At 38.7% G+C, this 10755-nt stretch overlaps 1 long non-coding RNA gene across 1 annotated transcript; it reads right to left on the reverse strand.

The window, feature by feature from the left end:
- Nucleotides 1-1306: 1306 nt before the first annotated feature.
- Nucleotides 1307-3193, reverse strand: LOC25488878 (uncharacterized). Its single transcript, XR_003010339.2, has 3 exons — nt 2834-3193; nt 2009-2108; nt 1307-1641 (listed from the first exon to the last, which is right to left on the reverse strand). It is a non-coding gene; the product is annotated as an uncharacterized lncRNA (long non-coding RNA).
- Between the last annotated feature and the right edge of the window lie 7562 nt (nt 3194-10755).

Here is a 10755-nt window from a genome sequence, read left to right on the forward strand (position 1 = left end):
AAAAAAACTTTTTTTAAATGGAGGAGAATTATTGTAACACAATAATTAAGTATTAAGAAATCTCGTAATTTTAGCTAGGGGATGTTTTCTTCGACCGTATGGAGCACTCCAGTGGAAATATTTTTTGTGGTTGCAATTTTAGTGATACGATAATTGATAAAAACGTTAATTTATTTCATGTTTGGTGTATATTACAAGATTTGACTTCAACCAAATGAGCCAAGTCCATGATGAAACAAGAGACATCTACACAAGTCCTTATTAGGTTTATGAACAGGTTGGTTGTAGCAGGAAATAAGAATTTGGGAAATGAGAAAAGAGATTAAAATTAAAGCATATCTTATCGTAAAAAGAACTTTTTATTTTATTTTTAATTAAATCTCTATTGTATGGTTTGGGTTAGGTTGAAGGAATTTCAAATTATTGAAACTACAACCCAACCCGAGGGATGTAGGTTAACTAAAATAAATGCCAAGCTTATATGACTATCCAACCCAACCCGCTATTTATGGATTGGGTTGGTTGGGTCGAGTAGTTTAACAATTTCACCGAAACCATATGCACCCTTAAACGAGTCTTCTAGTTGTTTCGTGGTTAGTTCAAAAAGAAGGGAAAGTCACAACGAAAACGTGGATAGTAAAAGGAAATTTTATTAATGTTCATAAGAAGATATCGACAAGGCCGGTTTTTTTTACAACAAAAGTTAAAAAATGGAGATCACCTAAATATCTTTTTCAAAAAAGTTCATAATGCCGATGGAACCATCCTTCCGCAGAAGGTCGGATGGGATGAGAGGTTAGAGGTTGGTGTTTTCTCACAAGAGGTATCTCAACAAGATTTTCCCAAGTCCAGATCGTGTCATCCTTCTAGAAACACTTTATCTATAATCTTCTCAAGCGAAGGCTTCAATATTCTACTATGCAGCGGTTTTAGGCCATCAACGTGGCCTCTCACATTGCAGGATTTTGAAATGCAATTTTCTTAGAGTTTTGATTTTTTTTTTTAAAGTGTCACCTCTTTGTCAAAGTTTGCAGCTCCCTCACATGGTAAAAGCCAAAATATGTGGAGCCAAAAACCTGGGATTGCAAGGAATTTTCTTAATTTTTTTGGGTCCAAAATTCTTTGAAGGGTTGTGATATGGGCACTGGGCACTCTTTCAGTTATACTACGGTGGATAAGGTTAAAATTCCAACATTTTGTGGAAAAAATGGCACGACATGATCCACTTTTTGTGTGATTGAGAAGTACAAGAGTCATTTATTTTTGTTTTATGTGCATAATCAAGTAGTATTTGGTTCTTTTATCATTTTAGAAACATGGGATTGCAATCAGAAAAAGCCTAAAACTAAAGGATTTCATCATTTTATAAACAACACAAGAGGGCTAAAAGTCAAAAAGGCAACTACTTAGAAAACCACTTTTCAATTTTAAAATAAAAAATTAAATAGATTGTGCGAGACACAATCCCCTTTTCCAAGCTTCTTTTCTTCACTTCAACATTTTCTATAAATAAAAGTAGTTTTGCTTTGATCACTGCCAAATCCACAGCTCCCATTTCTTTCTTTCTTTCTTCACTTCCTTCTCAATCCCCACCATTTTCAGAGAATAAAATTGGTTCATCAACAAGCTTCTTTATTTCACCTACAATTGATCCATGCTGAGATTTAGCAAAAGAATGAAAATAAAAAATAGTGACATACAACATATAATTTATCTTTATATTTATGTTTTCCCCTTTTTATTGTACAAGCAAGATAGACAAGTTATTTTCAATTTCATTTAAATGAACTAGCAATGATTTCTAATGTTCTTTTTACATTTTATTTTTCACTACACAGGTATAATACTTCTCATTGTACTATTAGATAGAAAATGAAAACTTACATGTATCTAGCAGTCAATTTTAATGTTCTTTTTTACATTTGACTTCTCATTGCACTGTAAGTAACGATGCCAAACTGTGTGGAAATTGCCATGAGGCAACAAATATAGGTTAATAAGTCCTTACATTCAATCTGTCAGCTATCTCTTCTTGATGATTATGCTTTTCTGGAAACTGCATTGCACAATTTCTATTTGTAGTTTGGTCTGATTGCATGGCTTGGTACCTTGAATCAAAGAAAATAAATCATTAGTTGTCATAGTTCATTGTCCTCAAAGTTGAACACAATTTATTAAAACAACAATAATTCAATTTGAAGTATTTCAGTAAACCTTAAACCTTAGATTTGTAAGTTTTTATTTGGTTCAAAATATGTACCTAGATATTGAAGACCAATGAAAATAGAAATATTAAACATGATTTGTTATCATCCATGCATGAAATCAATTGCTCTAATCATGTATGAAAGGAAGAAGTGGTGTAAAAAGAAGCTTAAGGAGATTTAGGTTGGGCAAGATTTCTGTCAAAGCTACAACAACAAGAAAGCCAATATTAACACTAAGAAGATCAAGCACATATCATATATTAATTTTACAATAAAATCAATTGTGTATGATCAGTAAATCATCATATATAAATATTTTATATCATCACTTAATTCCTTCAATTGTGTATGATCAGAATTTCAGAGTCTCCAATTGAAAAAAATATTAATTCAACAATGGTTATAAATTTTTTATGACAAGAATTGGTTATGTTATTAATTCAGAGTCTCTATCAACTACTCAGAATCTCATCCACTTTTATGGTAGATAGTTCAAGGATATGTTTGATTGATAAAAAGGTACTTGGTTATGCTATTATCTTAAGGATAAATAGTTTATGACAAGAATTGGTTATGTTATTATCTTACAACAGATAAAAGGTATTAGATAGGAAAGGAAAACTTACATGCTTTTTTTCTCATCATTTCTACACTTATCTCCTTGCCTATTGCTTCTTCTAGCTCCCCAAAATCATAACCAGATCCATTGCTAACAAACAAACATAAACATGTAATTCAATATTCAAAATTAAAAATGAATTGAGACAAGCACCATATAAGATTTGGTACTAACTAAATAAAAAGGAGAAATTAATTATTGTAGAATTATAGATCAAATTTGAAGAAGGGTCTCTAATCATGTAATGAATATCAGGCACTTTTTACGTTAGTAGTTACAAGAGAAAGCTTAATAACCCCAGTGTTCATCTGCATTTTGATGTCCACATCTGCATTTACACGGGTTCATTTCCAATTGCAACTCATTCTAACAAAGCTAAATTTCAAAGTTGTACCCTTAGAAGTAATGATGTTTGTTGAAAAAAAGTGGTGGGATAAGATCCTATTTATGTGGGATTTCAAAAGTACAGTTTATTCTAATATTATATTAATGACCACTTGCATACTCATTTGCGGCTGCATTTAGTTGTAACATGTTAAAACTGTTTAAACTCAAAAGTCAAAAAGTATACTAAAAAGAAAACATTCATAACTGTACTTGCAAAAAATACAATAAGAGATTTTAGGGCTAAGAATCATATACTAGGGTTTAGACTGATCATTCGATCCTTGAGAGTGTTCTCGAGGGTGGTATTTATAGCCTTCTATGGACTTGGGTTTTGGTTGCTTATTCTCCAAGTAATAGGGGTATTTACGTATTTATGGCGGTTTCTAGAAGATTTTAGAGATTATTATGGCAGTGCTGTGGGTAGAGCGCGCCTTTGGGCCTTATGGCTCTTTTCAAGGGTGCTAAGGCCTTCTTGAGAGGTCTAAGAAGCCCCTTTAAAGGTCTTTAAGTCTTTAGGAATATTGTGACGGTCCACAGCCCCCAAGCACAAGTCTTGGTACAAGGCGTGGTGCTTTTAAAGCTAAAGAGCCCTTGTGAATCTTTGGCTTTGGACGAGACGTTTTCTATTTATGATGCCTTTTTCATCTAACGGTTCACATGTCGCGACCTTTGTTGTTCCGGTGGCGTGTCATTATCTCGCTCGATGCCTCACATGTGTCTACGATCTATTGTACCTGCGCTTTTCCCGAGAAATCAGAGTTTTTTTTTTTCCTGTAAAAGAGACAGAAACCTCTTCCCTTCCCATTTCATTTCTTCTTTTCCGTTTTCTCGCGAAGAAAAAACTCTTTTTCCGCCTTTCGACTGTTCGCTTGCAAAACTCAGGTAACTTGCTCGTTCCTTTCTTCTTTTACCATTTTTTTTTGTATACCCATGGTAGTAGTTAGGGAGTGTGATGAGAAGGGAAGAGAACTATCTCCTTCAGATCCTTTAGATAGGCAAAAACTGAGATTACAATGTTTGAAGCATGCCGCTCGAAAAAATGGTTTAATCGATTGGGAAGTGTATGATTCTACTTACTTTAGTCATATGAATTTCTCCGATATATCTAGCGAGAGTGACTGTAGCGAATCTGATGATATTGATTGTGTTTTAATATATTCAACCCCAGGAGATAGTTTTGGAAAAGAAATCGTTGATATCTCCTCTTCGAATATGGTTTGTGGAAAGAGCGTCCAGCGTGCCTGTCAGGAATCCGACACCGAATGTTTTTCAGATGACGTGCAACGGTATGAGTCTACGTATAACGATCAGGCAAAGGTAAACTTCTTTAGGAGTAAGCTTTTGGTTTCGTCCACTAAAAGAGAAAAAGATATCGTCTTGGCGCCATGCCCTGCCGGCGAGAAAGTGTGTACTATGCGCCCCAAGGGAGTAAAGGAAGTTTTTCACATGTACGGTGCCGCATTGGAGGAATTCGGGGTAAAAATCCCTTTTACCCTGTTCGAGATGGACGTTCTACGCTTGCTTAATGTCGCCCCTACTCAGATTCATCCTAACAGCTGGGCGTTCATTCGTGGTTTCGAGATTCTTTGCGATGCTTTGGATATGATTCCTTCTGCCGGAGTCTTTTTCCACTTCTACGGAACGAAAGGAGTGGATAAAGGTTCCTGGGTACCAATTAGCGCACATCCTGGGAAACAGCTCTTTCCTCCCTTTGCTTCTAATTTTAAAAGGGATTGGAAAAAGAGTTTTTTGAGAGTTCAAGCATCAAAAGATTCCTCAGTGAGTGTTACTAGTGTTGCGGGCGAGGTTAGGTTTCCCTTAGGATGGACTGCTAATCCTTCGGCTGTCTCAGGTTATAACTATAAAAAAATGACTCCTTATGAACAAGATGTAGTTGGCTTTTTAGATCGGATGCTTCACACAGACATCCGAAAACTTTTGAACAAAGAAGCGGATTCGGAGGACCTTGAATTATACCTTCGTGAGTTTTGACGACTTACGCTTCTTTCCCTTATTTTCTGCTTTTACATTTCTCTAACTGACATAATTTTTACCGGCGCTCTCTTCGGATTTTTTACCGGGTCACCAAGTGCAGAGCCTTTAATAAGGTTGATGGCGCTCTCTTCGGATTTTTTACCGGGTCACCAAGTGCAGAGCCTTTAATAAGGTTGACGGCGCTCTCTCAGATTGTTTTACCGGGTCACCAAATGCAGAGCCTTTAATAAGGTTGATGGCGCTCTCTTCGGATTTTTTACCGGGTCACCAAGTGCAGAGCCTTTAATAAGGTTGATGGTGCTCTCTTCGGATTTTTTACCGGGTCACCAAGTGCAGAGCCTTTAATAATGTTGAGGGCGCTCTCTTCGGATTTTTTACCGGGTCACCAAGTGCAGAGCCTTTAATAAGGTTGACGGCGCTCTCTCGGATTGTTTTACCGGGTCACCAAATGTAGAGCCTTTAATAAGGTTGATGGTGCTCTCTTCGGATTTTTTACCGGGTCACCAAGTGCAGAGCCTTTAATAAGGTTGACGGCGCTCTCTCGGATTTTTTACCGGGTCACCAAGTGTAGAGCCTTTAATAAGGTTGATGGCGCTCTCTTCGGATTTTTTACCGGGTCACCAAGTGCAGAGCCTTTAATAAGGTTGATGGCGCTCTCTTCAGATTTTTTACCGGGTCACCAAGTGCAGAGCCTTTAATAAGGTTGACGGCGCTCTCTCGGATTGTTTTACCGGGTCACCAAGTGCAGAGCCTTTAATAAGGTTGATGACGCTCTCTTCGGATTTTTTACCGGGTCACCAAGTGCAGAGCCTTTAATAAGGTTGATGGCGCTCTCTCGGACTGTTTTACCGGGTCACCAAGTGCAGAGCCTTTAATAAGGTTGATGGCGCTCTCTTCAGATTTTTTTTTTTTAAACAGCATATTTCTGATAATATAAGTAAATAAAGATCACGCATTTTTTAAGAAGTTGGGGTGCCTCGTTAAAAACACTGAGTTCTCGACGAGGACGGAGCTCAAAGCGTTCTCTGAAACTGAAAGGTATAGAGACAAGACCGCCCCCTGTGTTGGGCGATGAAGAATAGGTGGCGTGGTGAGAAAAATCTTGATCTTCTGAAAAGCTTCGTCACATTCCGGAGTCCATTCAAATTTTTCCTTTTTCTTTAATGTGGCAAAGAAAGAGAAAGCTTTGTCTCCTGTGCAAGAAAGGAATCTGGATAGTGCTGCCAATCTTCTTGTTAACTGTTGAACTTCTTTAACGTTGCATGGGCTTCTCAGGCTGATGATGGCCTGACATTTATCCGGGTTAGCTTCAATACCCTCTCTGGTTAACAAAAAACCCAGAAATTTTCCCGCACGTACTCCAAACGTGCATTTAGCGGGGTTAAGGCGCATGTTTGCCTTCCGCACTTGCTGAAAAATATCTTTTAAGTCTACTGAGTGTTGACCCTCAGTCGGTGTCTTTACCACGAGATCGTCCACATATACCTCCAGGTTCCTTCCAATTTGAGCGCTAAAAATAGTATCCATAGAGCGTTGAAAAGTTTCTCCAGCATTTCGCAAACCAAATGACATTACCTCATAGTGATAATTTTTCTGATTTGTCATGAAAGCAGTCTTAGGGGCGTCCAAAGGATCCATTTTGATTTGGTTGTAGCCGGAATAGGCGTCCATAAAACTCAGGGTTTTATACCCGGCGACGTTATCTATCAGGTGATCAATATTTGGTAAGGGTTAGGGATCTTTAGGACATGCCATATTCAAATCTGTGTAATCCACGCACATTCTCCACTTTCCTGAAGACTTTTTTACTAGAACAGTATTTGCGAGCCACGTAAGATATTTGATCTCGCTGATGAAACATGCTTCCTTTAACTTTTTTACTTCCTCATCTACTGCCTTTCGCTTTTCCTTGCCCATCTTCCGCTTCTTCTGTATTACCGGTTTCACTATTGGGTTAACTACCAGATGATGACAAGCTACTTTAATATCAACTCCGGGCATATCAGAAGGAGACCACGCAAAAAGGTCAGAGTTTTCTTGTAAAAGTTGAATTAAGTCTTGCTTTTCAGCTCTTTCGAGCGAGGTTCCGATCTTAGTGGTCTGATTAGGGCCTGCCCCAATCGTGATATCTTTCAAATCTTCAATAGGTTCTATCCGCTCTTGCTGGTAATCTTCCCGTGGATCAAGGTCAATGAGATTTACACCGAGTATTTCACCGCTTTTCACGCCGAGTTTGAGGCTGGCGTGATAACATTCTCATGCGATCTTCTGATCGCCTCTCACTATCCCAACTCGCCCATTGTCCAGGGGATATTTCATCATCAAGTGTTTAGTGGAGACGAAAGCGTCTAAGAGATTGATGGAAGGACGCCCAATGATAGCGTTGTATGAGCTGGGCGCGTTGATTACTAAATATCTGATCTTGATGGATTTCTGTTGATCTCTGGTTCCGAAAGTGGCTTTTAGAGTGACATAACCACGAACATGTACCCTCTCTATCCGGTGAAACCTGATAGGGTTCCCTTGAAAGGTTGAAGCTGTTCTTCGCTTAAACCCATCTTGCTGAAAGCATCATAATAAAGAACATCTGCAGAACTACCGATATCCACAAGTACCCTTTTGATTTCCTAGTTAAGAAGCTGGAAAGAAACGACCAAAGGATCATCATCATGAGGGATTATTTGTCCGAAATCCTCCTGAGAAAAGGAAATAGTCGGGATTTTTTCTAAAGCATGAGCATCTCCTAGAAGCATCACTTGGCGAGCATACTTCTTTTGTGACTTACCAGACTCCCCGCATCCAGCAAAACCACCTGAGATGGTATGAAGCGTAAATTTGGGCTCTGAGGCGGGTTTATCAAGGGTTACCTCCGGCCGACGTCTATCTTCGTTGTTCTTGGTATAACCTCTTAACTTCCCGTTCTGAATAAGCTTCTCAATTTCTCTCTTCAAGTGAATGCACTCGTCCGTGTCGTGGCCCAGTACCTGATGATACTTGCACCAAGCATTTTTGTTGAGACCCATGTACTTGACGCGGGGTTCCGCAGCTGGCGGGATTATTCTTGACTCGAGAACCTCTCTGAGAATTTTTTCAGGGCGGGTGTTTAGGGGGGTGAAGTGATCATGCGAATATCGATGAGGTCCCTTATCGTGAGGCTTTTTGAAGGTTCCCCTATCCCTGTTAGGTGGAACATAAGGATTCCTCCGCTCTGCCCCTGAGTTTCCTTTTTCTTTGGCATCCCTAGCTCTTTTCTCTGCATTAGATTCCTCTCCCTTCACATAGCATTCAGCTCGAGCAATTATTTCTTCCATCGAATCAGCGGGTTTCTGCGCTAGTGACTCATTAAATTACCCAGCGCGTAAGCCATTCTGAAAAGCTCCAACGAAAACTTCCTGATTGGGATTAGAAACTTTGATTGTTGAATCGTTGAAGCGAGCAAGATATTCTCTCAGCGATTCATTCTGGCCCTGTCGAACGTTGAACAAGCTAGTTGACAAAACTTTATGATGGCGACTTCCAGAGAATTGTTGGGTGAACTTCTTTGTCATATCCTGATAACCAACAACAGAAAAGGGAGGAAGGCTCATGTACCAGCGTAAAGCTGCATCAGAGAAGGTCCCCGCCAGCAATTTGCACTTAAGGGAGTCAGCAACTCCATACACTGACATCCTAGTGTTGAAAACGGTTACATGTTCAGATGGATCTCCTCTCCCGTCGAAAGTGGGCAAGTGTGGCGGCTTAAAGTTATCCGGAACGGGAGCGTTCCATATCTCAGTTGAGAACGGCTGGGGTTCTGGTACATCCATCTCGCCGTGATGACAGTCCGCCTTTTCTTGTTGCTGCTGTTGCTGAATGGTTTCCACTGAAGCGAGTAGGGCTTCGTTCTGCTCCAATAATTGGGCGATCTGACTCTTCATCGTTTCAGCTTCTTCTGGTGTTGCCATAGCGGTCTTTCTCTAAATCGTACGTGCGGTGCGATTTAGGTTTGCGTAAAGGTTAGGATTCCGAATCGTAGGGAGGACTACGACTCAGTGTTTCTCTGTACCGAGCTAAAGAATCGTGGCCAAGGTTAGTTTTACCGTTCCCACAGACGGCGCCAACTGTACTTGCAAAAAGTACAATAAGAGATTCTAGGGCTAAGAATCATATACTAGGGTTTAGACTGATCATTCGATCCTTGAGATTGTTCTCAAGGGTGGTATTTATAGCCTTCTATGGACTTGGGTTTTGGTTTCTTATTCTCCAAGTAATAGGGGTATTTACGTATTTATGGCGGTTTCTAGAAGATTTTAGAGATCATTATGGCGGTGCTGTGGGTAGAGCGCGCCTTTGGGCCTCATGGCTCTTTTCAAGGGTGCTAAGGCCTTCTTGAGAGGTCTAAGAAGCCCCTTTAGAGGTCTTTAAGTCTTTAGGAATATTGTGACGGTCCAATAACACATATGACATATGCATACGCCTGCATCATAATAGAAAGTTAAATGAAATTTTGAAACAAAAAGCAATCCAATTTATCACCAAAAATGAAATTTCAAATTTGAAGTCTAAGAGGGAATTGGATATCAAGATAGAAAATGGAAATTTGTGATTTATACAAAAATGAGTTTGAAAATAAGAGCCCATAAGATATCTCAGTAAATTATTATCCCCTTCAGTCCCTGACTATTTATGTAAACCTGAAAATAGCTTAGCATTAATGCCAGTAAACTTTCTATGCATTCTATTCAAATAGTTTTAAATATTATCCTACAAATAAATGATATTCATATTTATAACTCTGACTAAATCTTCAAACAAATCATAATTAATTTAATTTACAAAACGTCACCAGAAGAAAAAGGACTAGAGAATGTAATTGTTTAGAACTCAATAAACATTAGTGTAAAGTCCAAGAAAAAAGACCAAGAATACGACGTTTCTGGGCAACAGATATTTTTGGAGGCATTCCACCAGCATCATAGATCCTATGTTTGGGTCAGGATTTCTACTCACAGATCAAACTAAGAGTAGGGTGCAACACTTACCAAAAATAAGGGTGTCTGCAATGAGAAGATTTTGACGGTGCATGAATATCCATTGACGATAAAGAGCGTCCAACCAGGCTGAAACATAAAGCAAAATGACGATCTTCACATGAGATATTAAACCAAAATAGAACAAAAACAATATGAAGGAATATCACCAAAACAACCAGTAAAGGTAAGAAGTAAAGGTGAGATGGCAGTGGCTAAAGTGATAAAATAAAATTACACAAACAAGACAAGTGGATTTAGTCTTGCACATTCCAAAGTCAAAATTCAAATAAGTATACAAAATTGATTTCAATTTATTAAGAATTGGTCTTAGGTGTAAACACGAAAGTTGTAGGTATGAATGTTAGCTTTCTAATGTCGTTGGTCTAACATCAAAAGGATTTATAGAACTTGAGTTATAGTCAAATTACTACACGTAGGTCACAGTGAATTTTTATGAATTTCAGCACAACTTTTCCCGAATTTGAAATGAAAACTGGTATTGGTAGGTACAGAATTGGCCTTTGGTGTAAACATG

This window comes from Medicago truncatula, chromosome 3 (assembly GCF_003473485.1).
Source record: "Medicago truncatula cultivar Jemalong A17 chromosome 3, MtrunA17r5.0-ANR, whole genome shotgun sequence".
NCBI classification, from domain to species: Eukaryota; Viridiplantae; Streptophyta; class Magnoliopsida; order Fabales; family Fabaceae; genus Medicago; species Medicago truncatula.